Raw genomic sequence first — 24,421 nt, forward strand, 5'->3', positions numbered from 1 at the left:
AGCTGTACCAGGAAGCAAAAACAAAAAACAAACAAACAAAAAAACACCAAAAACCTCTAGAGATTTGGAGGTACAGAAAAGCAAAACAAAAAGAATGGAGAAGAAAGGTGATGGGAGCAAAGTTATGTCATGAAAATTTAGATAAACTTGGTGAGAATTCCAATTTCAGTCCTAAGCCTGGTAGGTGAATGGCACTTACAGCCTCTCCTGGACTAGGTCACGTAAATTTACTGAATGCAATTGAAAGAGTACAAAATGAGTGTTGGTTAAAGATTGTGGTGTACAGACATATAAATCTCCCCCTCTCCTTCCCCCCAAATCTCAAAAAGAACAGAAAATGGAGATACAGTTTAGTTGCCAATAAAATGAGGCTATGACTACATTCTTGAACTGCAAACGATGTAGCAAACCTGCCAAATGCTGTGAAATCTGGACCAAAATGAGGAAGAACACTGAGAATTAACAACATATCCTCAGACCTTGGGCAAGATGGACATCTCCCCCAAAGCGAGTGAGGTTACCCTGAAATGCTATGCAAGGACTCTCTAAGTGATGTAAGCTCCAAGGGCACAGAGGGCCACTATAGGAGAAGCCTCTCCCCGTAGAGGCTCCGTTTGACACCACGGTGTATGGCAGATGAGAATGAAGGAGAAACCAAGGCAACACGCAATTTTTATCCACAGACAACCAGAGGTGAGGTGAGATGAAGAAATTGCAGGAAGACAGCATTTTTCAAATTACTGACCCTTTAAATGCTGAAAATTGAGCGATGATATATATTCACGGGTTAAGAAAAAGAGTAGATTTGGTGAGAGGCTATAGGACGCAATATACTGGTTGAGCTTCCCAGCACTCGTTCCCTTCCCCTACAGATTACCTTTCAGCAAGTATATGAGATGAACAATGATCAGAAAGAATCCCCCACATGGACCTGCTTTGACATGAGAGAGAATATAAGAAGAAAAGAGTGTAAGACAGGGGGCACCTGGCTGGCTCAGTCTGTGGAGCAGGCGACTCTTGATCTCAGGGTCATGAGTTTGAGCCCCATGTGTTGGGCGTAGCACTTACTTGGGGAAAAAAAAAAAAAGGAAGATGAAGAGAAATTTTCCAAGGAAATAGAGAAAGAGTTCAGACAAAGAGTTGTCTATATTCTCAAGGAAATTACAGGAGATAAATGTAAATGAAAATAATACAGAGAAGAAAGTTGCACTATAAGCAACCAAAATTAGAATGAACTTACCTTAAAACAGACAGGACTTTCTTTCATTCGTTCAACAAGTAATTACTGAATACCCCATGCATGCCAGGAGGGCTGCCAAATGCTGGGGTTTTAGCACGGTTTAAGATGGGAAGCATCTCTACCTTCATGGAGCTTATAATCTCGGAGGGCAGGGAGGGGGGAGTAGAGAAAATAAAATACATAGAATAAATGTATGTAGTCCTATTAAAAAAGTAAAAGAGGGGTGTCTGGGTGGCTCAGTCAGTTAAGTGTCCAACTCTTGATCTCAGCTCAGGTCTTGATCTCAGAGTCCTGAGTTCAAGCCCACATTTGACGTGGAACCTACTTAAAAAAATTAAAATTGAAATTAAAAAAAAAAGTAAAACAGAACTATATGACAGAAGATGAAAAGGTAGGGTTTTTTTTTTTTCTTTTCTTTTTTGAGAGGGTAAGATCTTTAGTTTGGGTGACCAGGAAGAAGAGGTCTCTCTAACCATGTGACATTTTATCTGAAACCTGGATTAATAACATGACTGATTCAAGTCTGCAAATATCTGGGGGGATATTCTAGGTGCATATAATAATAGTAAAAAAAGATGATAAGGAACAGGACAGATATGAGTGGCAATTAAAGAGTATCCAAAAATACATAATTGGTGTTTGCAAAGAAGAAATGAACAAATAAAACAGAAAATATGTTCAAAAAATATAATCGGAAAAACAATCCCAAAATAAATGTTTAAATCTGCCAAAGGCTTAAATCTGAAAGAATAATGCTGTTATGAATGCTTGATATTTGAATGATCAACATCAGTATGTAAGAGTAATATGGATAAACAGCCCTGAATCTGGGCTGGTCCTATGACTTGCTTTGACCAATAACATATTGTATCTGCTCTGACCTGTTCCAAGAAGCCTTATGTACTTCTAGTTTCTCTTGCAACTCTGCTACCATTATGTGAACAGGCCAGGGCTATTGTGCTGGAGGATGAGAGATCACACAACCAGGCCACCCCCTTGGCCCCTGCTGAGAGATGACCAAGTCTCACCACACATGTGATGAAGTGATTCCAGGGCAACCAGGCTTCAGACCCATGTCCTGACCATAGATGTGTAGGTAATTCACCCAAGATCAGCCAACCCAGAGCAGCAGAACTGCCCCCACAGACCAGGACCCATAGACCTGTGTGCTATGATGAGTGGTGTTTGTTTTCAGCCATAAAGCTTTAGAGAGTTTCATTAGGCAACAAAACTTAACTGATAAATATCTAAATGTTTTTCATAATCTTTTTCTTGCCTTTGGAAAGATAATTTAGGACATATCTTTTATAAGGAAATGTTTGCCTGAAATTCAGCATATGTAATTCTATTTTGGTTTCTTCTTCTTCTGTTAAATTCAAGTGGAATTATATTTAATGCTTTTTATTAAAAATAGCTTTAGTAGTTGTTATTAATATGTCTATTAAAAATAATTCATTCTATCAAAATTCTGTCAATTTATCTATCTATCCTTTTAACCATATCTATGCAGAAAGAGATGTCAGGAATGGTGCTTACCAAATGTTCATAGTTGTTCTTTCTGGTCATGTGCTTCTGTAATAAAATTTTCTACAATTTTTACATTGTTTTTGGTAGTTTTCTGTATTGTTTGAGTCTGTTGTGATTCATGAATATCAACTTTATAAAAACCAGTTGACCCATTCTTTTAAAAAGAGCTTGGCAGGTAATAAGGAAGTGCTCACAAAAGGACAGGGACATGTTGGAAGGCTGTAAGGGCAATGTGGGATCCTGGATTGGCTCCTAGATCAGAAAATGGACATTAGTGGGAACACTGCTTAAGTGTGAGCAAGGTTTATAGAGTAGTTATTCGTGTTGTATCAATGTTAATCCTTTGGTGGGTTCATTGTGCCATGGTTGTGTAAGATACTACAATAAGGGAAGTTGGGTGAAGGGTCAAGGGAACTTTCTGTACTATTTCTGCACTGAAGTCTAAAATTATTTCAAAATGTAGCCAGAAAGGAGCACAAAGATCTATTAAATCATGTCAAGAGGAAGTTGCATTTTGATCTTACTTTTGAAATGTAAAACTTTTCCTCTGTGAAATAAATGGGGGAACAGTTAAAAATGACTAATAACTAATGCATCTAGTAAATAAAACTTGCTATTAGGTGTATGCTCTTCCTAATTCATAGTTTTAGATCTCCAAGAAATTCACAGAAAGAAATCTGTTGTTGTAAATGTTTATTGTCTGCAACCTATTATCTCAGTTGTTATTAATATATTGATAATATTTGGTTTGTCTGGGATCAAATCAGTTCTACATTCTGTACAAGCAGGCGTTTGTATATTTATTATACTTCTACAGCAATTATTAATATACTTCCAGCTTAATTTTAAAGATGACATTGACTTTAATCAGAAGAAGAATAAAAGAAATCAAACACAAGTTTACATCTTTGAGGTAGTGAAACATGGCAAATACAAAAGAGATACCAGAAAGGATGCTGCCTGCTATTTGTGATGCATCAAGGGAACACCATTTGGTCCAGGTTGAAACAGTACTTTCTTTAGAGGAGGAGAATTGTATGTATACATATATACACACACATATACATATATACTTATACATATATATTATATATACATATGCATAGAAGTATGTTTGTATATGTGTAGATAGTAGATATTTATACTACTCTTTACATCCATTTTGGTGCCATGACAAAGTGATATCCATATCACACACCATGTGCCCAAACACTCTTCAAATGTATAAATAAGCAACTCCAATATGCTCCAATTGTTTCCCAAAGACAGCTATTTTTAAAAAGAGCTGAATGATTCCATACCAGGTTCATTGCAGAGGAATTCCCTGGTGGGTTCTGAAGCAAATAGGAAATAACAGGAATCTTAGAAACTTGTAACCGACCAATTAAACTGTATTTTGGGGGCACCTGGGTGGCTCAGTTGGTTAAGCGACTGCCTTCGGCTCAGGTCATGATCCTGGAGTCCCGGGATCGAGTCCCACATCGGGCTCCCTGCTCGGCAGGGAGCCTGCTTCTCCCTCTGACCCTCCCCCCCTCTCATGTACTCTCTCTCATTCTCCCTCTCAAGTAAATAAATAAAATCTAAAAAAAAAAAAAAAAAAAAAACTATTTTGGAAACAGTACTGACTCGGCAATAACTCACACCAAGAAGATTATACGTGCTTGCAAAGTTGTGTGTTTGGCCTCTCTAATGCTACTGTCAAGTCAGATGTCAAGAACATTGATTAATGAAAGGAAGGGGAGGCAGTGAGTGAAGTCTGTCGACAGAGCCCTTGCTGTGACTTGAGTCCCATGGTAGCTACACGGAGCATTCTTTGAACGCAGGAGACAATATGTGATAAAGCATGTAAAGAACACAGGAAAAGTTGTTCAAAAGCTGTTTACCAAACACAGGTACTCTTATTGTAAATGACCAAAAACCGGTTCCAGGTTGTTCAGCTCACCAGCGTGTGGGTATTGGCTCTCTTGAGTTTTATTTCAGCTCTTTGTGCTGTGTTCGTTCCTTATTTGATTGGCGCATGCTGTCTGTCAGAAGGTCTCTCCAAAGTAGATTACAGAATTCAGAGATATCTTTAAAGTCCATTGATAATTTTCCAATTCTGGATATTCTAACTAGTTAGCCCTCAGCCAATAGCCCAGGTGTAAAACAGGGAAGAAAGAGATTCCCACATTAAAACCAACATGTTTCCGGGGCACCTGAGTGGCTCAGTTGTTAAGTGTCTGCCTTCGGCTCAGGTCACGATCCCAGAGTTCTGGGATCGAGCCCTGCATCGGGCTCCCTGCTCAGCCGGAAGCCTGCTTCTCCCTCTCCCCCTGCTTGTGTTCCCTCTCTCACTGTGTCTCTCTCTGTCAAATAAATAAATAAAATCTTTAAAAAAAAAAAAAAAAAAAACCAGCCTGTTTCCTTTTCTCAATGCTCCTGTGTCCTACCCTATTGAGGTATCATGGGGCATGCAAATGGCTGTGGATTGGTGTAACAATTCATTTTTTGTTAAACTTCTTTTAGCTCTAGAATCTAATCAAAGGCATTTCTTTTGTGCAACATCACTCTGAAGACAACCAAGTGGGACCTGGCAGGCGAGTGTTGGTAACAGACCCTGCATCTGTCTCTTGTCCGTCAGTGTCATGGCTAGCTCAGAAGCTGGCAAAGCATTTTACAGCTTTATAAGTTGCTTCTCAATCCATTTAAAATTAACCCCGGTTCAAATAAAAAATTACACAGACTGAACAGGTTTTTTTGAATATTAATTTCATAAACACACTGTCGGAATTATAAGTGAGCTTTGTCTAAGGAGGAAACTGAAACATAACAAAATGCTTTATTTTTTGGAAAAATGTCCACAAATGACTACATATGTTACTATGAATTTTTGTTCACCCTCTAATGTATTCAAAATAATTAAGAGAGGACAAAAACCTCCCCCCCCCCCGCCCGCCGCACGGATACAATTATTCACATATTCATTAAGCAAATAGTCATGCCTCAAGCCCAGAGTCTGGCATGTAACCACAAGTCAGTCCCTTCTCTGCAACTTTCCGCCTTGTCTCCAGACTTTCTCCCACCACCTAAAGATTCATATTGGATACCAAGTGGTCCCAGTAGCTCACCCAGGCAAGCAATAATGTCCAGGACAAAGTCCCTAATGTATTTTAGGCATCTGCTGATAAAGATGTATTGGGTGTTGTTTTGTTTTGTGTTTTTTGCTCTCCACATGGGCATGTTCCACCTATCCTGGCAAAGAAGGAAAACGGGGCTGAGGGGGCCCTGCTGCAGCCAACAACATCGCCGTCCACTCTGCAGATATTGGTGGAGTCTTGAGGAGCATGAGGACTCGAGACAGGGAAGAGACCCAGCGGTCTCCTTTACCTTCTAATCTAAAGCCAAGTGTCTTATTTTCAAGTCCGGGGTTTTAAACAATCTCATTGACGTTGTGTAGCCAGCAGCTGGGTGCAAAGCTCAGGACTTGCCCCGAGGGACAAGTCTCTTGCCTCTGAGACCACTGTGCCACCTGTGTGTTCAGATGTCACGCCTTCTCTCTGGAGAGCCAGGCCAACTGCCAGACCAGCTGCAGAACTCATTATTTGTATGCAATACTTGACATGGACATAAGACATGGTACCTTCGGTGACAGGCAGGATGTCCATATAATTTAGCATCTGAACTAGACACTTTGGAGAGAGGGCACTATTAATAATCTCACCAGGTCATGAATGGAGGCTGTCCCAGGCAAATGGGGACACATGGCTATGCTAGCCAAAGGAGCCCTATATTCAGGATGCCTGAATTTTCTCGTTAGTAGGTTTGCACTGAAGACATTTATAGCTTCCTCGAGGCTCCACCTCCAGAGTTATATTGCCTGGAAGTAATTTTGAGAATGTATTTTGGGGCAAAACAGATTTGTTGAAGAAAATGTCTTCATAAATGTGTAGCAATGACTACAGAAGTCCTTTTCCCACTTTGCCTTCCCACTGTGGTTGGAGGAGATTCTAGAATTAGAAACAAAACCAAAAAATGAAAGACCTGATCTGAGGGCTTAATTTTGCCCTTCAGGAAACAAACATACAGAGTGGCCAGTGGGTTCTGTAAAAATGTTCCCCATCTATCTTCCATCTTGTGCTCATTTGGTCTGCATTTGAATGACTCTCATTTCATGTTTTGAGAAAAGTTATTGTATCTACAGCCTAGAAACTTTGAAACACTTTGTCACTATCAAGGAAGTGGCTCACGTGTGGAGGGCTCATGATCCCTGCCAGACCACAGCGCGCGGTCCAGTGGGCATCATTTTATGAAAGCGTAAAAGCTTTTGTCTTTCTTTATTTGAAATACGTTTGGGGTACCATCTCCCCGACAAAAACTGCAGTCGTTCAACAAGGAGAGAGACAGAGGACCGGGAGCTGGCCAGGAAGAGGACCAGGTCTGGGGCCGCGGAGCGGGGAGGAGTGTAAATAAAGTAAAGGCCTGAGCAGAGCTGCAAGAAATATTTGGCATTCCTGGCTTCCCACAAAGGGTAGGTCAAGGGGAGGGAACAAGCAGTTGGGATGGAGTGTACACCACAACTATGCTTTCTCAGGCCAAATCCAGTCCACCGTATCACAGAAACGTCCCCGGTGGGAAGACCCCGAGTTTACTCCACAGTGTGGCAAATGCTCCTGGTAATTACACGCGATGCCTGTCTATCTGCAGCACAGGGTCAACGTCTGTGGCCAAGACAGCTGCTGGCTTGGAGGCTGTAAGTTAAATCCACTTTGACGAACAACCGTCCGTGCTTTTAAGGGACGGAGCACTGGACGTGCCCTTCCGCAGGCCCTGGTCAGCACAGAGTCCACTTTCTCGGGCTGTGCCTACAGGCGGGCTGTATCAGAGCCCTGCTATCAGCTTCTTGGATGGGGATTTTGGAAGGGGAGCCACACTCGCTGTTTCCTGGGTAGTGAATTAAAGACGTGCCTCTCTTTTCTCTGAAACTTGGGGGAAGAAAAAAAAAACCCATCATCAATAACAACATAACTGCACGTACATCAAGACAAAAACAGCCGTTGAGTTGAAAAGAGATTTGGTCATCAACAGGCTTTCTTTCTGCCCACCTCTCTGGTCAGGGGGCTTTGGTCCTGCAGCCAGATCTATAGAATGCTGGATTGAGACGACTTCACTAGGTCCCCAGTAGCGGGAATTTCCAGCTACTGGAAATACCCAAGGCCAGTGTAAGCTCATTTGTTTTTCTTAGTTTGAGTCTCAAGTTATAGACTACATAACAGGTGCCTAATGTCCTCAAGTGCTTCTGAGACAAACATCACAGGACAGGATAGGGATGGAAGTATGCATGGGAAATGGGACACTGCGACCCAGGGTCAGCATGTGGACAGACTGCATGTAACCCTTCTCCTGGGAGTCATAGAAACGAAGTGTCCAGGTGACAAATCTGAGAAGGTGCCTCCCATCGTGGCCTTCTTGTCTCCTCGTATGCCAGGGCAGGAGGATGGCCTTCTTGTCTCCTCGTATGCTCTGTCTCATGGCCCAAAGTGAAGTGGTGACTTGGAAATCACATTAAGACCTTGATATGTGGCATGAGTTGTTTTGGAGCATTTTTCTTTTTGTTCCATTCTCATGAACAAGGAGTCCTCATACAGTGGCCTCATGTCTTGCATTTCCCGAGACCGTCCTAATTTCTGCTGTTTTTGTATGCTCATCCTATATAAGTATGCTAGAATCACCTTCCCTCAATTTCAGGTTCAGAAAACATGGTTGCAGAAATCCTGGAGCATCTGTGCATTTTACAGGAAGAGCAGAGGAGGAGAGAAGGGAGGGGCAGATGTGGAGCACCAAGTTCATGACAGGTGACGCACCAGGAATCTGCACAGTTGGGATGTTTAGCTCCCAGAGGGCTGGGCCTTATTGCTCTGATTTTATTTTTTATTTTTTTTTTAAAGATCTTATTTATTTATTCATGAGAGAGAGAGAGAGAGAGAAGCAGGCTCCCAAGGAGCAGGGAGCCCGATGCGGGACTCGATCCCAGGACCCCAGGATCATGACCTGAGCCGAAGGCAGATGCTTAACCATCTGAGCCACCCAGGCACCCATATTACTCTGATTTTAGAAGTGAGGAAACGAGCTCAGAGAAGTACAGCAGCCCACCCGAGGTGCTTGGCTATGAAACCAAGCTTTGAATCCAGATCTGTCAGACTCTAACACCCGTGGCTTTTCTACCACTGTGCAAGTCACTTATTCTGTTATCAGGAAACTTAGGCATTCTTAAGGAGCTAAGATTTATAAACATGAAAACTCTAGATAACAAAGAAGGAAAATAATGTGTTACATTATGACAAATGGTCAGTCCTATTGATCAGATAAGTTACCCATCTGTTGCAAAATGTGATCCATGTATGCACCCAGGTTCTATTCTCAGTGGAATAAATTTCCATTTTTTCATAATTTCTCGAGGAAGATTCCAAATTCAAGGGAGACTGGAGTGTCTTTCAACCCCATGTGGGGTCTGGAACTCAAAAGAATCCAGACCCTCCAGTCAAGATGCTGGCTCTGCTCAGGAAGCACCCCCCCACCCCCGCCCCCGCTCTGTCAATGTCACGCCACATGCTTGATGATGGCACAGTGCTGCAGAAATGGAGGCAGGTCCAAGGGTAGCCCGTCAGCAGGTAGCAAGGGCCGTGATGCTTTGGAAGCACTGTCAGCAAGGAAAATACTTTCCATTCCATAAACGTTCAATGGGTCCCTGCTACATAGAAAGCACAATGTTGAAACATGCTAGGGCTAGGGGCTTACAGTAGAGGGAGATAGAAAACTCAACTGTGTAAGAAAAATGCCATCTGATTGGTACAAACAATACACTCTGCCAGTTCCAGAAGGGAGTGATATCACTGCATCTTCTGGAGACATCAGGGGAGGAGGCATTGGACATAGGCCTTGAAGAATGTGTGGGAGTCCAACAGACAGGGGTGGGGAAGGAAAAATAGAAGCTAAGGCTCAAGGAGGAGAATACAATCTATATAAACAGCAGTGAGTCATCCAGCGTGTCTGGATTGTAGAACATATGTGAGGGAGTAGTAATAAGACTTATTTTCTGGGCTTGCTCTTCACCTTGAACTTCAGTCTATGAAAGAGTCATCACTTCTGGCTTGTCCTCCTGAGGATACCAGACTCTCTCAGTCAGCAGGCGGCACTTGCCCCACGGGCAGGAGGCTGAGCTGCTCTCCTGTGTGTGTGCATATGAGGACCAGGGATACACGAGCAGCAGTGTTTCCTCACTGAGGAACTCGGCCTGGCCTGGAAGAACTAGCCTCGCTGGCCTCGGAAGCTGCTCTGGCCCTGTTCCTGACCTCCTGCTTTCTCTGTCCTAAACTCTGAGCCCCTGGACAGAAGGCTGGGTCTTGTAGCCAGGGGACACTGAGAAGGCCATGTCTCACAGGGGCTCTTCTCCTCTCAGGTCCCCAAAATTCCTGGGGTGGGCAGCCAACACCCCCCTTTCCCTCTGGCTCCAGGCAATGGCTACCTACCAGTTAAGCCAGAAGATGTTTGCCCATAAGATAGAGTCTGAGTGTCAGTCTGAGGTTTAAAACAAAACAAAACAAATTCTGCCTCACTGCATCTGAGACTGTTGACTTCGGGTGAAGTATCTTCTCACAACAACGCCAACACCATTAGCCTTCCTGTGAAGAGAAGTGAGCAATTTAAAAACTTGCTTTAGCTCTTCCCTCATTTCCTTGCCCTGCGAAAGCATCTGGCTCTAAACTGGGCCCCCAAATGCTCAGTGTGATGTCTGCTACCCATCACAGCTGACTGGGGAGTTGTTGGAAATGCAGATGCTGGGCTCACCCCAGACCTGATGAATCACAACCCGGGGGCTGAGAGAGAGAGAGGTCTGCGGGTTTTATTTTTCACGTATCTTCCCCAAGTGATTATTGCGCACAGCCAGGGTAGAAACCACTGCCTCCGGCAAATGTCTTGTAACTTTTGGTATTCACATTACCTAATCGTTGCATCCTAGAATTTCCAGCTGGGAAGAGTTCTGGATGTCAGCGAGCACAGCTCTTTCTAAATTCATGGGAGCGGATGCGAGTCTTGGAACTGGGGACATAGCGGGCAGTGTCTCCTCAGTGGGTCTGACTGGAGAGCAACTTCTCTTGGAGCTCAGATTGGCATCTCTTGGAGCCCAGAATGCTGGTCTAGCTCAACCTTCTCTTCATGCATTTGAAGAAAGAGTGCTAACGCGCCCAATGGCACAGAGCTCTTAGACCTGTAGGCTCACGTCCCCTGCCCATGCTGCTGCGGGCTGACCCCCTCCGTCCCCTGGCTCGGGGTGAGGATGATAGGTGCGAACAGATGAGGCACTTGTGGGAAAACCATGTCCTAGAAGTGTGTGAGGTGATGCACTCTGTTTTGACTTGGGCTTTTTCTGAGCCTTGCTTCGAGACTACAGCAACCACTGAAATCACAGAGCGTCTTAGAATCATTGAGGAAAGGAGACCTTTTTGTCTCCTGAGTCCCCAAATCTGAATTCCAGATTTGGGTACTCAGTAAGCAAAAATTCCCTACATGCACCCCACCTTGAGCGCAGCTTCCGTGGTGGACTCTGAGTGCCTGGAGCACAGGAGTCAACCTCCATCCCCAGTAGCTATCTAGGCTGCCGTGGTCACCAGGGGTGGAAGGTGTAGAAGAGAGGAGGATGAACAGCGGGAGCACGGGAGGCCACAGTGGGAGGCAAGAGGAAGCTGGGGGGGGGGGGGCGGAGAACAGAATGAGGCTGTTCTGATCCCTCACCGGCTCAGATAGCTGGCTGCACGTGCTCACCTGGCACCTGACACTCTGCCCGCTGCCAGTAAAGCGGATCCTTCATCGGATGATGCAAGGACCATGAACTTATGAAGTTATCTGCTTTACACCAGTAGGAAGTCTAAGCATGGTGCCTTGTTCCTACAAATTGTTCAGTGAATATATAAATAATGATGGGATAGTGATGTACCAAGAGTGACACAGCAGGGAACCTTTCCATCTTCAGAGGAAGACTGCTCTTACACACACTCTCCCAGGGAAACTGCCCTCTCTTCCAGAAGGCAAGCCTCTCTGGATATTTGGGGCTGCCTGTTGACCCTCATTCCTCTTCAGCCGATTAGTCAGAGACAGAGCTGTTCCTGGATAACACCCTTACACACACATGCACACTTAATCTGTTTACTTTCGAATCTTTGCCCAGAAGCCTCCAGAAACCCAGACCAGGTCCTGGGTTCCCAGGTCCAAAATTTTTGTACCAAGAAAAACCATTTTAATCTGAAACTTTTAATAGCATATAAATAAAGTGATCCAGGCTCCAAATGGCCCAGGCAAGGCCACCCTATACAGGGCTGTGACTATCACAATAGGTGATTGTTTTTAAAGTGTTTTAATGAGTCTCAAAACATCCTACATAATATCGGCCTCCACTTCAGTCCTCCTGACAGGCTCCAGTAAATAACATGAGTTGACAGGAATAAAACAGCTTGCTCAGGAGTAATTGAGTGGAATTAGAATGAGCAGACAAGAAAGAAAAATTGGTGCTTGGGTCACAAGGAACTTTTTGTTAGGAGCGCCCTGGGGGATTTGGTGGGATGTGGTCCCGCTGACTAATCACCAGTATAGAAAGTTTACAGTCTCTCCACCATGCCAACGTCTTTAATAACTTGAGAAGCACAAGAGGTGGCTGTTAATTTCAAAGACAGTTATATGAAGCTTTTATTGAGTGTGGCTCAGAGTATATAGTTAGCAGCCTGTAAGATAATGAACCCTTTAAATAGGATTTTCAAAAAAAAAACACCCCAAAACGCTGTTTTATTTTTGCTTGAGCCAAAAGAACAGCAATTTTCTCCTCTTATTTGAAAGTAGAAAAATGTATATAAAGTAGGATCTCTCCACTGCGCATGAGAAAGGCAGCTTTTTTCACTGAGGGCATCCGCCGCGCCATAGGGCCATGAGCACGTAGAGGGACGAAGCGGACGTTGTCCTGACACGCCTCTGCCAAGAAGAGTGCAGCTCGGGAAGGGAGGGGTCACATGTGTTGGATACCACCCTCGTTGCCCTGTGAACATTGGCTCCCGGACCCTCTCTCCCCACCCTTGACTGGCAAGACTGAGAAGAAGTGGGGCCCTCTCATGCCCCCAGATGTCACGAAGTGGGCAAACCAGAGACCAAACCAGTGGCTTCTTGAGTTTAAAGAGAAAAAGAACTAACCCAGGAAAGAAGCAGGATTTCACATTGCTTCCCCAGGGGCATGCTGGGGGCCAGAGCCCATGGGTGAGGAGCAAGGTGGGCAGACATTGCCTTTCCAGCCTAGAAGTGGATAAAGTGAAGTGAGCAGCTGATGGGCTTGGCATCTCCAAGCCATGGTGACGGGGCCCTCCCTTTACCCCCTGGCAACATCTATGATTTGAGCTTTTCTCAGTGTCTCTCCTGCCCCCCATCTCCTCCTCTTCTCCCTCTCTCAGTCGCCTTCCCTCCCTCGTCCCCCCACCCCACTGCACTGTATGTATAAGTGCGTGAAGAGACTGAGATAGAGAAGTGTGCCCAGCCCCCTTTGGCAATCATCTGTTGTTTCCTCACCCTATCGTTCTTGTAGTCAATATTCATTAACCCCTTGCCAAGAACAGGGTGTACAAATGTGACAAGGGCAGACAGGGCTCCTCCTTTCCCTCCCTCCACCCCCAACCCCCAGGTCAGTCCTACGGGCTCCAGCTGGCAGTGGGCAGGGACAGTGTTGGTGAAAGGGCAGGTGCTATCCCAACTGCAGGACCAGGCCTGCGGCTGGCCTTGCTGTCTTCCTCCCTCATTCCTGGTGCCTGTGTTGTACCAGCAATGGCTTTCACCAGAGGGCTCCCTGGGCGGAGGAGCAATGGGACCAAATCCTACTGACCGAGGACTAAAAAACAAAGCAAAACAAAACAAAGAAACAGGCCTTCTGTGAGCCGGTCCTGTGGCGCAAACGAAATAATGTAAACAGAAGATTAGTTAAAGGAAAATGAATTATTTCCTGCCTCAGCACTGGCAACAAGCAGAATCCAAGAACTTAATTCAGTCTTGTTGTTAGCAACATACGCTCTGGCTTCACTCTGATTTGTTCTTTTTTTTTTTTTAAGACACACGTCTGTCCCTCACATGATCTGGAGAATTTAGCCACTTCCAGCAGTTTATTCTGCAATCTGCATCAAGTCTGACCTCTTCCTGAGCCATCAGTGCTTGCTAGCCCAGGAAAACCCCTTCTAGAAGCTTCTGGGATCCGGTGAGCCCTGAAGGAAAACTCCTCACTCATTTCCAGTGGTTTGGGAACGTGCTGGGAGCTGCATCCGTGGGAGTGTGGAATGCTTAGGAAGGCGGTTTGTTGGCCACATTGCATTGGAGCCCCGTACAGATTCCGGCTGGTCCAGGGCGTATAAAGAAGCCAGGGAACAGCCTTGTTTTAGGAAAAGAGAGAACTGCTTCTTCTAAAGCTGTCAGGGAGCAAAACAGTCTCGGGGTGGGGGTCAAATTGACTTTTCCACGGGTCCTAACAGAGGCAGGGATGTTTGAACACACTTTTAAAGTTGTTATGCTCTAACTGTTAGTGATTCCCAGCCCTAGCGTCCTAGAAGCACCTGAGATTGAGCCTGAATACGAGTTGCTGTTCCCCTTGCCCCACCGCCACCACAGGAAACGCCTTGGGTGGGGCCTAGGAATCTGGATTTGTAACAAACTCCCTTGGTGACCTTCATGCAACCAGTACGGTGCCCCCACCCGTGAAGCGACGGTGAGTGCTGTCACCCAGGGGCTGCCCACATGGCAGGGACGGCAAAAGGAGCTCAGGCTGAGCTGTTCTGGCGAAGCCCCTTCTTAGGAAAGGTGGATCTTGGAGTTTGGATAAGGCGACGGGGAGGGAATGCTGAGCCCCGGGCGCTCGCGAACACCTCCTCCTTAAGGATGCCAGCTTGCCGACTCGCCGTCCCGCGTCGCTCCGCGGGCGCCCGGCGGCCCCCCGAGATGCGGTCGGGGGCGGAGGCGTGCCGGAAATGCCCGCGTGGGACAAACAGCCCCGCTGGAGGACACTGGTGAGATGCCCTGAAGCTGCCCTGTGGGTCACGCCCAGTACTAGGCTGGGGTCGAGGTGCGGGTTTCTGGCGAGCCCGAGCCTCCACAAAGTCGTCCCCTTTTGCCTCCCCTTCGGACCCCCCTCACCTGTCATGGCGGCCTGTGCCCGGCGCGCATGCGCCGACTGCCCAGGGCCCCTCGGGCTGCTCAGGGGGCCGACCGGGCTGCCCGGAGCCGTCCCTCCCGATCGCAGTGAAGCCCCGAGGGAGGCCGGAGGCGTTTCTGACCATGGGAGTAGTATCATCTCCCCCAGAAGCATTTGACTACGAATCTTCTGGGCAAAGAAGGAGCTTGCTTCCTGATGCAGAGCCCATTTTTCCACAGGGAAGGAAGTACCTTCTGAGCTCTTATCCAGAGTTTGCTCTTTTTAATGGTAAAACACAGGTAAGTGACCATTCAGAGCTTCTCTTCCGGCCAGTGTGGGGTATGGATGTCTGAAGCGGAGAGGCCACCTGTGCCTCACGCCCGGGGTGGGTCAGAGCCGTGGCTGGGATCCGCCTCGGCCTCTGGGAAGAAGGTTCTGCACCACTAGGCGCCCGGGAAGCTGGGGACAATGCAGTCCCAGTCCATCAACAACTATTTACTGAGCCCCTGCCATTGTCAGACATTCTTCTGGACTGTCGGTCTTATGAATTAACTTTTAGAAAAGTCAGGGACACACGGGCTGTATTGGAAGATTTTTCTTTAAGATTTATTTATTTTAGAGAGAGAGAGAGCTAGTGGGGGAGGGGCAGAGGGAGAGGGAGCGAGAAAAAGAGAGAGAGGGAGAGAGACAGAGAAGCAGACTCCCTCCTGAGCGAGGAGCATGCCGACACCGGGTTGATCCCACAACCCTGAGATCATGAGCTGAGCCGAAACCAAGAGATGGACGCCTTACCGACTGAGCCACCCTGGCGCCCCTGTATTGTAGTTTCGTAACTGACCGTAACACCACCCAACCAACCCCCCTTTCCATCTCTGGCACTTACCAGACTCCGCATGGTGAGTCTGGCTATCATATTTTCTGGAGGATTCAGAAGACACCTGGTTTAACACATCCCCCTCCACACCCAGCTTCCAAGAAGTTCTGTCTTTAAGGCGAACTGAGCAGGCTTACTGTCAGGAGGCTGGAGCACTAGTAACCTTATTTTGTGATGTCATGAGTGCAACAGGTTAGTGCCCTGGATGGAGTCTGGGTGTGTGGAAACTCCTCTTCTTCAGAACCGAGTGACAGTTGTAGGGATCATGTAGTCAGGGGCATCATCCCAGCACAGACAACCAATGAGGGAGCTCTGAGAGTCAGGGAAACACTCATCACTTGTGTTCTTTGTGTCCTTGACACTATCCAGGCTCCAAAAGGAGAAATGCTGAGATTGTCTGCACTTAGCCAGGGCTTGAGAGAAGACGCCTCTTCCTCCCGCATCCTGACAAGAGAGGAATGCCCTGACCCTATGGCAGCAGCACTGGGGAAAGCATCCCGAGCAAGGAGCCTCCTCTTGCTCCCTTGGTTCTAAGTCTCTCTTCCCAGTCTTCAGACTGGAGTGGGTGGTGGGCAGCTCAAACCACTCCCCTCACCCTCCCAGTCTGACTTGGGAGGAAGTGGAGCCGGAATTCTACCACTCACTTACTCATCCATCCCTCTATCCACCCAATATTTATTGAGCTGCTACTAGGGGCCTCTGGAACCCACCTGGTGACCTGCTGGTCCAAGTGCCACGTACACACTATGGGGAAGGTACTAGCGAGAGGAGACCAGGCAGGCCAGGTCAGGCCCTGGGAGATCATGTGGCAGAGCAAGGGTGAGGCAGGCAGTGCCTGGCACCAGAGTTTGGGTAGTATCCAGGAAGCCCTCAGGCAAGTGGTAGTGTATGGAGAGAAAGCTGATACCGTGGGGCTCCTAGGGGGCTATGGTCATAGTGTCCAGAAAAGCTGGTCTGCAACCCTCCTCTGAGGAGCTTCTGCCTCCCCCCTCCCCACCCCCTCCACCCCCCCAACCCCACCCCCAGCTCAGCCCTGCCCTTGTGCCCAGTTCACCTGAACATGAAGGGCAGGTACAGGTGCAAAATAGACATTTCTCCCCCACGGGGGCAGCATAGAAAGATCCAAATGCTTCGACAGTGGTTGTAGTTCATTCTCAGGATATCAGCCGGGAGATCACGGGAGCCCTGATATTTGGGCCTTGCCCTACAGGTTCCTCTGTCTGGGGGCATCCCATGGGTGCCCTTCTCACAGCTAGGAGGGTGAGGCCAGGGACAGGGGCGCATGGCCCAGGGACACCTCTCCTGAGAGCTGGTGCCAAAGGATCCCAGTCATTCCCACTGTGCAGGGCTGCATTTCACCCGGCGGGCCCAGCGCTTCCTCCTCACCATGTGCTTGTCTATCCCCGGGACTAGATGGGGGCCTTTTGGATTTCCCAAGTATCCCCTCCTTCCATTTCATAGATTCACATGGAGAAGGCTTTTTTTTTTTTTTTTAATCACAAGGTTGTTTGCAAGGCAGATTAAGCCTAGACTCAAACCGTGAAATCATAGAATACACCACAGGCTGGTACCAAATAGCTGAAGTGAAGAGTCCCTGAGCTGATCATGACATTCAGGTGCTATAGCCTTCTGATCAGGACAGGATGCAGGAAAAGCCGCCGAAAGCCTGTCTCCACGGCCTCGCGGCTTTGATCTCTGGTGAAGTGGCGATTAGTGCAGACAGCGAGCCATAGGTCTTGATTCGTCCATTCAAGCTGGTGACTGCAATTTCCCCGGAGACAGAAGCACAGAAAAGTCAGTAAGTGTTGGGCTGAGCTTTAACCAGCTGTCTCCTCAGAGAAAACCCAGCTGTAGGGGAAGATTGCTGGACCGGCCTCAAGGCAAACGTCTACACACCCTGTGCTCTTCAATCCAGGGGGAGGGCTTGTCAAGGTGTCAGCGGGCAACCGATGACTCTGGTCTTAAGAGCCCTTCAATGGGCCGCAGCCTCTCAGTACAAATGAGGATAACCACGCCCTGGTCTGAGAGGAGTTCCTTCTTCGGCCCCCAAAAATGCCATCAGCCGGGCTGCAGACAGCTCGCTCCTAAACTGGGGCCGCCGGCTTCCGTGGTGGTTGAGTCCATGTGGTGGAAATTCAAACCTCTACACCAATCCGCCCTTCATATCCCTGGGTAATTGTCTTATATTTCTAGGCAGACAGTTGAAATTTGGTCATGGTGTTATTTTGCCGCTTTGGGCCAGCAAATGTAAATGCAGTACCAGGAAAACACTGAGTCCGCAGAGTTGGGGGGCGGGTAGCGGGCACAGCTGCCTTGCGATGGGGAGCAAGAGCGGCCACAGTTCCCAACGACAGTCCCAGTTCCCCTGAGACAGTCCTGGGCCACGCCGACTGTCCCATCCAGTTTACATTCGCTTCTCTCCAACCTCCCCTGGTTTGGCGATGAATTACAGAGCCACTGGAGGGGAGGTCACTTCCCCAGTCCCAGGCTTTATTTGAAGGAATTGATGTGCACGGGCCCTTGGCTTTGGGTGAAGGAAGCGTCTGGGCTCAGGTGGGTGGGGTTAAGTCAGGACACAGGCAGAGTCAGGGGCCTAGTCTTGGGTCTTCTCTCCCCTCAGGCACCACAGGCTGAGCCCAAGACTGGGTGAGTCAGGCTGAGGGGCTCCACTGCTGAGGCATCTTGTGAAATCTGGGGGAGCAGGGCAATCTTCACACTTCCGTGCTGAAACAGAGGCAGCATCTGACAGGACCTGGGAGGTCCCACAGCCCAGGGGTGGGCTTGTCTCACCAGAGCTGAACTGAGCACAAGGTATTACGAGGACTGCATGGATCATACAAGTTCAGATGATATAAAGATGTCTGAGAGTTGTACATTTTAGCTATGTCTTAGGACAAAGATAACACAGAAGGAGAACTCAGAGGTAGGGAAGCTCATGGTGGTAGAGAAAAATGTATCCATGAGGATACTGGCCCATATGTTCTGGAGCCCGCAGAAGGTTCCTCCCGGGCTTCAGGTCTCTCTGTTCAAATCCTGTCCCTCTACTCATTAGCTGTCTGACCTTGGCAAAGTTCCTTAACCTCTCTTAGTTTCCCTGTCCATCACATGGAGAAGATAAGAGACCTGCCTCCCTGAGCTGTCATGAGGTTTAAGATAGATAGTATAAGTATGGTGGTATTTGTGCAGCTCACTAAAAAGTCTTACCTTCCTCCTTTTAGGCACATGGTGAGACTGCATTTCCCTAGCCCCTTAAAGTTGGACTTACCCATGTGACTTGCTTTGGCCGATGAAATGAGAGTAGAAGGTTGTGTCACAGGGCTCCAGCTCCCTCCCTCCCCGGGGATGAGCACAGGGCTCCTAGGCGAGTGCCCAGGGGAGGCTCTGACAGCAGTGCAGGGTCCGGTAGGCATGCAGGCAAGGGCCAAGAGGTGCTGCAATGTAGGTGTTCATGTTAACATGCCTCACTGATAACATCAAACTGGGGATGCCTGAGAACACTGGCTCACCCGTGAAATGGGTACTTTGTTAAGACCTGACGCAAAGGCTGTGGTCTTCTTCCACCCCAGAGCCCCTCTCACTTCTGGACAGCTAGTACTTTGTGATAGGCCCTCCCTTTCTAGAACCTCCCTTGGGGGTCCTTCTCTCCCCTCCCAGACGGCAAGCTCTCCCAGGGCAGGAGATTCATCTTTGCCTCCCTCACAGAACCTAACCATACTCGTGTTTCGGGGGTGCTCAAGCAATACTGGTTGGACCAGCGAATGAAAGGCCATGAAATGCATGCACCTAATTCTCCAGCTTGACAGCAACTAGCGAAACTTGAAGCCTGAACTTACCAAGGAAATTCATAAAACGAATTCATGAAACACCCTGGCCCTTTACGGGTCCAGGGAATGCTGGCGATCTTTATGTGCTCTTTATGTGCATTGTGAATTGACCGGTTTCTTAAAAATCCCCTCCTAACCACGATTTTTCTGAGGTAGAACCACTTTATTTTATTTTATTTTATTTTATTTTTAAGATTTTATTTATTTATTTGACAGGGAGAGAGAGCACAAGCAGGGGGAGCTGCAGGCAGAGGGAGAGGGAGAAGCAGGCTCCCCGCCGAGCGGGGGGATCCCAATGTGGGGCTCGGTCCCAGGCCCCTGGAATCACAACCCAAGCCAAGGGCAGACGCTTGACCGAATGAGCCACCCAGGTGCCCCTAGAGTCACTTTATTATGTAATGAAGGTGTGAGAAGGTAAGAGGCCCAAGGGAGTTTTTACATTACTGGAAAAGCTTTAGACTCATGTTGAAAGATTGGTTTAGAGCCCCAAGTCGACATGCTCCTTCTGGGGACCCACTGGGCCACAGAGCAAGGAGCGCCGGTCCTCAGCTGCCATGTTGGGTCTGCATGGCTTCCAGGGGAGTTGGATACTTTTTAATGAGACATATTTCCCCTATTTAACCACACATTCCCTACACAGATGGTATTTATGCTCAGGAGATGACTCACACTCTTTGTCAGCATACCTTTCTATATTAAATACCCCATCAAGTTCATGCTCACTGGGCTTCAGAGTGGGCTGGGCGGTATTAAAAGATCCTCTTCTTTCTCTCTAGGAGGTGTGTGGCTTTTGGAATTTACCCCCAAGTGCCCCTTTCTGTAGACTGTGACTTCGTGGGACTTCTCTGTTTCACATCTGGGCTTAGAGCCTAACTCTACCACTTAACTAGCTATGTGGTCTTGAGATTCTTACTGTCTCTGTGCCTCAATTTAATTACTTATAAAATGAGAACAGTATTACTGATCCCCTAATGTTGCTGGGAAAATCAAATGGGGTTGTGGCACGGGAAAAAGATTGAAGCAAATATTTTTTGAATGAATAAGTGACTAAAGCAATAATAGAACTATAAAAAATTATCAACCAACCCATCGTGTATGACTACCGTTTACGTATCCGAGAAACAGTTCTAGGTTCTTGAGCACACACTATCTTAGGGTAAGTGAAGGGACGGGGATGTGAACCTACATCTCATGGGCATCCAAGGTCATGCTTTTAACTCCTGCCTGCATTGCCTCTTCCACACTTGTAATAAACTCTTTTGTCACTAGAGACTCCCTGGGATAGAATGACGAGCTTCTTTAACTGTGGCTTCCTTTACTCTAATGTAACTGAGATTCTCATACTTTTATAATTTACTGAGTTTAAGAGGAAAATATTTCTATGACATGTATTGGCATGAACAAAGATCTTGGTGTCTACATTAAGTAATCAATGCCAAATATTGGAATCAAGTACCTAGCATCTGTTACCTGTTACTCTGAGCAAAGAGTACATTAGGCTTATGCCCCAGAAATAACTTTCCTGAGAGTGGGGACAGGAACTAGTCATTCACTACTTACTTTCTGGTTGGTGAAACTGAAGTACATCACGACAACTCTACACTTTGGGCAGATAGTGGTCTTCCCTTTCCAGTTGCCAGAAAGAGTTTCATTTTTCCTTGACACCGTGCTTTCCTGGGTTCTGGTAACTTTCAATGACTTTGAATTCCTCCAGCGGCACTATAAAAGAGTGTACAAATGTTTGCTCAGAACAATGCTGGATTCTGTGTGGTTGCTTCAAACAATAGTGGTCCTGACCTTCGTCATAGAATCAACATAGGAACTATCATTTACTATTAGATTCCTATGTTCTAGGGGCTATGCGAGTCACTTCATGTATATTATTAAAGTCAGGGTAGGCCAGTTTATGCTGTAATAACAAAGACCACCAAAGTCTTAGTAGCTAATAATAAGTTTACTTCTTGATCTCATTAAATGTCTACTGCAGGTTGGCGAGGGGGCTCCGTTCCACATTTCTTCACATGTCAACCTGGAATAAAAGAACTTCTACCTACTCCATCTATTGCCTTGCTCGTTGCCATGGCAGGGGGCTCACGACAGTGTCTTATACTGGCTATTAAATGCTTCTGCACAGAGCAACACAGAGTCCTTCTACTCTCATTTCACCAGCCAAAGCAAGTCACACGGGTAAGTCCAACTTCAAGGGGCTAGGGAAATGCAGTCTCACCATGTGCCTAAAAGGAGGAAGGTAAGACTTTTTAGTGAGCTGCACAAATACCACCATACTTATACTATCTATCTTAAACCTCATGACAGCTCAGGGAGGCAGGTCTCTTATCTTCTCCATGTGATGGACAGGGAAACTAAGAGAGGTTAAGGAACTTTGCCAAGGTCAGACAGCTAATGAGTAGAGGGACAGGATTTGAACAGAGAGACCTGAAGCCCGGGAGGAACCTTCTGCGGGCTCCAGAACATATGGGCCAGTATCCTCATGGATACATTTTTCTCTACCACCATGAGCTTCCCTACCTCTGAGTTCTCCTTCTGTGTTATCTTTGTCCTAAGACATAGCTAAAATGTACTACGACTCTCAGACATCTTTTTTTTTTTAAAGATTTATTTATTTATTTATTTATTTGAGAGAGAGAGTGAGAGAGAGAAAGAGCACAAGAGGGGGGAGCGGGAGAGGGAGAAGCAGACTCCCTGCTGAGCAGGGAGCCTCTCAGACATCTTTATATCATCCGAACTTGTATGATCCATGCAGGCCTCGTAATACCTTGTGCTCAGTTCAGCTCTGGTGAGACAAGCCCGTGAGTAGAGTCCAAGAGAAATGGTTCCTTGTGCCAAAGGTAACCTTAGCAGGTCATCTCCAGATACCTCACGTTATAGATAAGAAGGGTCTTGCCTTTTATCCAAAGCCCATGACCCGACTTATAATTCAGACTGCTTTGATTGGTGGGACTTGGCCCAGCTATGTCTATGCATGATGTCATATTTTAAAAAGAAGAAAAAGGCATGGAGTGTAGCCCTGGTGGGCAGGCTATGATGTGCTTGAACTTGATTGCAGCTGTAACTGGGGATTAGGCCAGAGTGGAGGGTTTAGTATCCTCAGAGTCTGAAATCTCGCAGAATCCCACCTCTAGAATTCTTGCACACATTATCAGAAAATCTCCCTGCACTTTCTTAACTTTGCCATCCTGAGATCTTAAAGAAAACACTAATTGTATGTTTGGAAATCCAGAAAAGGAAAGGGGGTGAAGGACACTGAGACCAGCCACTCTAGCCCTGGCTAAGCCTCTCTTGGCGTAGGCCCCAGGGATGAGCTTGCCTCTGTGGATTCCCAGCCGGGAAGTACCACCCTGGTTTATTTTCAGAGGTGGAAACTCAAGCAACAATTATCTCCTGTCACAGCAAATTAAAAGCCCAGGCTCAGCCATCCCAGGAACAGGGAGAGCAGAGCCCGCGGCCAGCAAAGGGCCATAATGACAGGCCAAGGCTGGTGCATTTCCTTTAAAGGCATGAGCCACTCAAGAAACACACAAAATAAACAGAGACATAAAAGTCCATAGCAAAGGCCCACAAGTGAGAGCAAGAGTCTGTGCCAAGATCAGAGAGTGTATTTTGATTCCGTGGGGGATCAAGGATTGTGGCAGCAAGAAGGGCTCAGTGGAGGATGAGTTTTGGTTTGTGTTTGAGATAATGGGGAAAGCTATTGCGCATAACACTGCAGAGGGTAGGGATGAGTGGCCCTGCCTGTCACACACACACCCACACACAGGAATGCATGTTCTCACATATGCATGCTCACACGCTCACACGCTCACACACACACGCACACATACTCATCACTATGGCCTCAAGCATGCTGCCACTCACTTCTGTTAGAATCTCCGTCCCTGCCTGGACTCCTGCCTACCTTGCCCTGGACAGGGCAGCCTGGTGGCCAACGTTTCTGCTTGGAATCCTTCTTATCTCTTATGTTCGGTGCCCTGCCTTATTGCCAGGAACCTAAGCAAAACTCCCCTCTTTGAAGTCACCTCCAGGACTGGGGCTTCTGACCTCCATCACCCTCCCCTTGCAACTCCTTTCTGGAACTGCGTCTGCTGCTTTATGTCAGTGAGGACTTGTTATGTCAGGTTGTTGGAAGTGAGTTTGGGCTTTGTTATGGTATAAGATCCACAGAAGTAGAGATTTCTTCTTTTTCCTTATATTTGTGCCTCGTATGTTTATCTTTCAAAAAGTGTTTTCACATCCATCATCTAATTTTGTCATCAGTATTGCCTGGTGAGGTAAGTGGGTGGGGAAAATCATTCCAAGCACCAATGGGAACGTATATGGCGAGGTGGCTAAGAACTTGGGCTTTGGCTGGGCACGTTGCTGATCTCTGTAAGCCCCAACTCTCTCATCTCTAAAACAGGGATAAAAATAGTTTCTGCCCATAGGTTATTTTTAAGGATTAAATGAGCTAACATGGGTAACATGCTTACCTCACGCAGAGAAAATGCCCGGTAAAATTGTCATTATTTCAATAGTGATGGAGGTTGGGCTCAGAGAAGTTAATATCCAAGGAGTGGCAGAGTGGTGGGAGAAGCAGAGGGGTTGGAGGCACTGGATTCTGGTTCCATTTGCCATGTGTCCTTGGGCAAATGGCTTTGCTTCTCTGATCCTCAGCTTCTCCATCTCTTAAATAGGAATAATACATCGTATATCACACATGTCACATCATTAATCAAAAGTACTTTTGAAAGCATATTGTAAAGTGTGCCCAAAAA

The 24,421-nt window shown here is 46.9% G+C and overlaps 1 long non-coding RNA gene across 6 annotated transcripts in view; it reads left to right on the plus strand.

Moving 5' to 3' along the window:
• The first annotated feature begins 13,629 nt into the window (after positions 1-13,629).
• Positions 13,630-24,421, plus strand: part of LOC123850993 (uncharacterized) — an 84,795-nt gene continuing 74,003 nt past the window's right edge. For 2 of the 6 annotated variants that reach the window (XR_010405521.1, XR_010405524.1), the window contains exons 1-3: positions 13,630-14,826; positions 15,191-15,250; positions 21,637-21,836. This is a non-coding gene — a long non-coding RNA (uncharacterized LOC123850993). The remainder of the gene's footprint in view (positions 14,827-15,190; positions 15,251-21,636; positions 21,837-24,421) is intronic. The other 4 variants (XR_010405519.1, XR_010405522.1, XR_010405520.1 and 1 more) reach the window with 2 other exon arrangements.

Source organism: Mirounga angustirostris, unplaced genomic scaffold, assembly GCF_029215605.1.
Source record: "Mirounga angustirostris isolate CCGP_5_RB_7025 unplaced genomic scaffold, mMirAng1.0.hap1 SCAF_10, whole genome shotgun sequence".
NCBI classification, from domain to species: Eukaryota; Metazoa; Chordata; class Mammalia; order Carnivora; family Phocidae; genus Mirounga; species Mirounga angustirostris.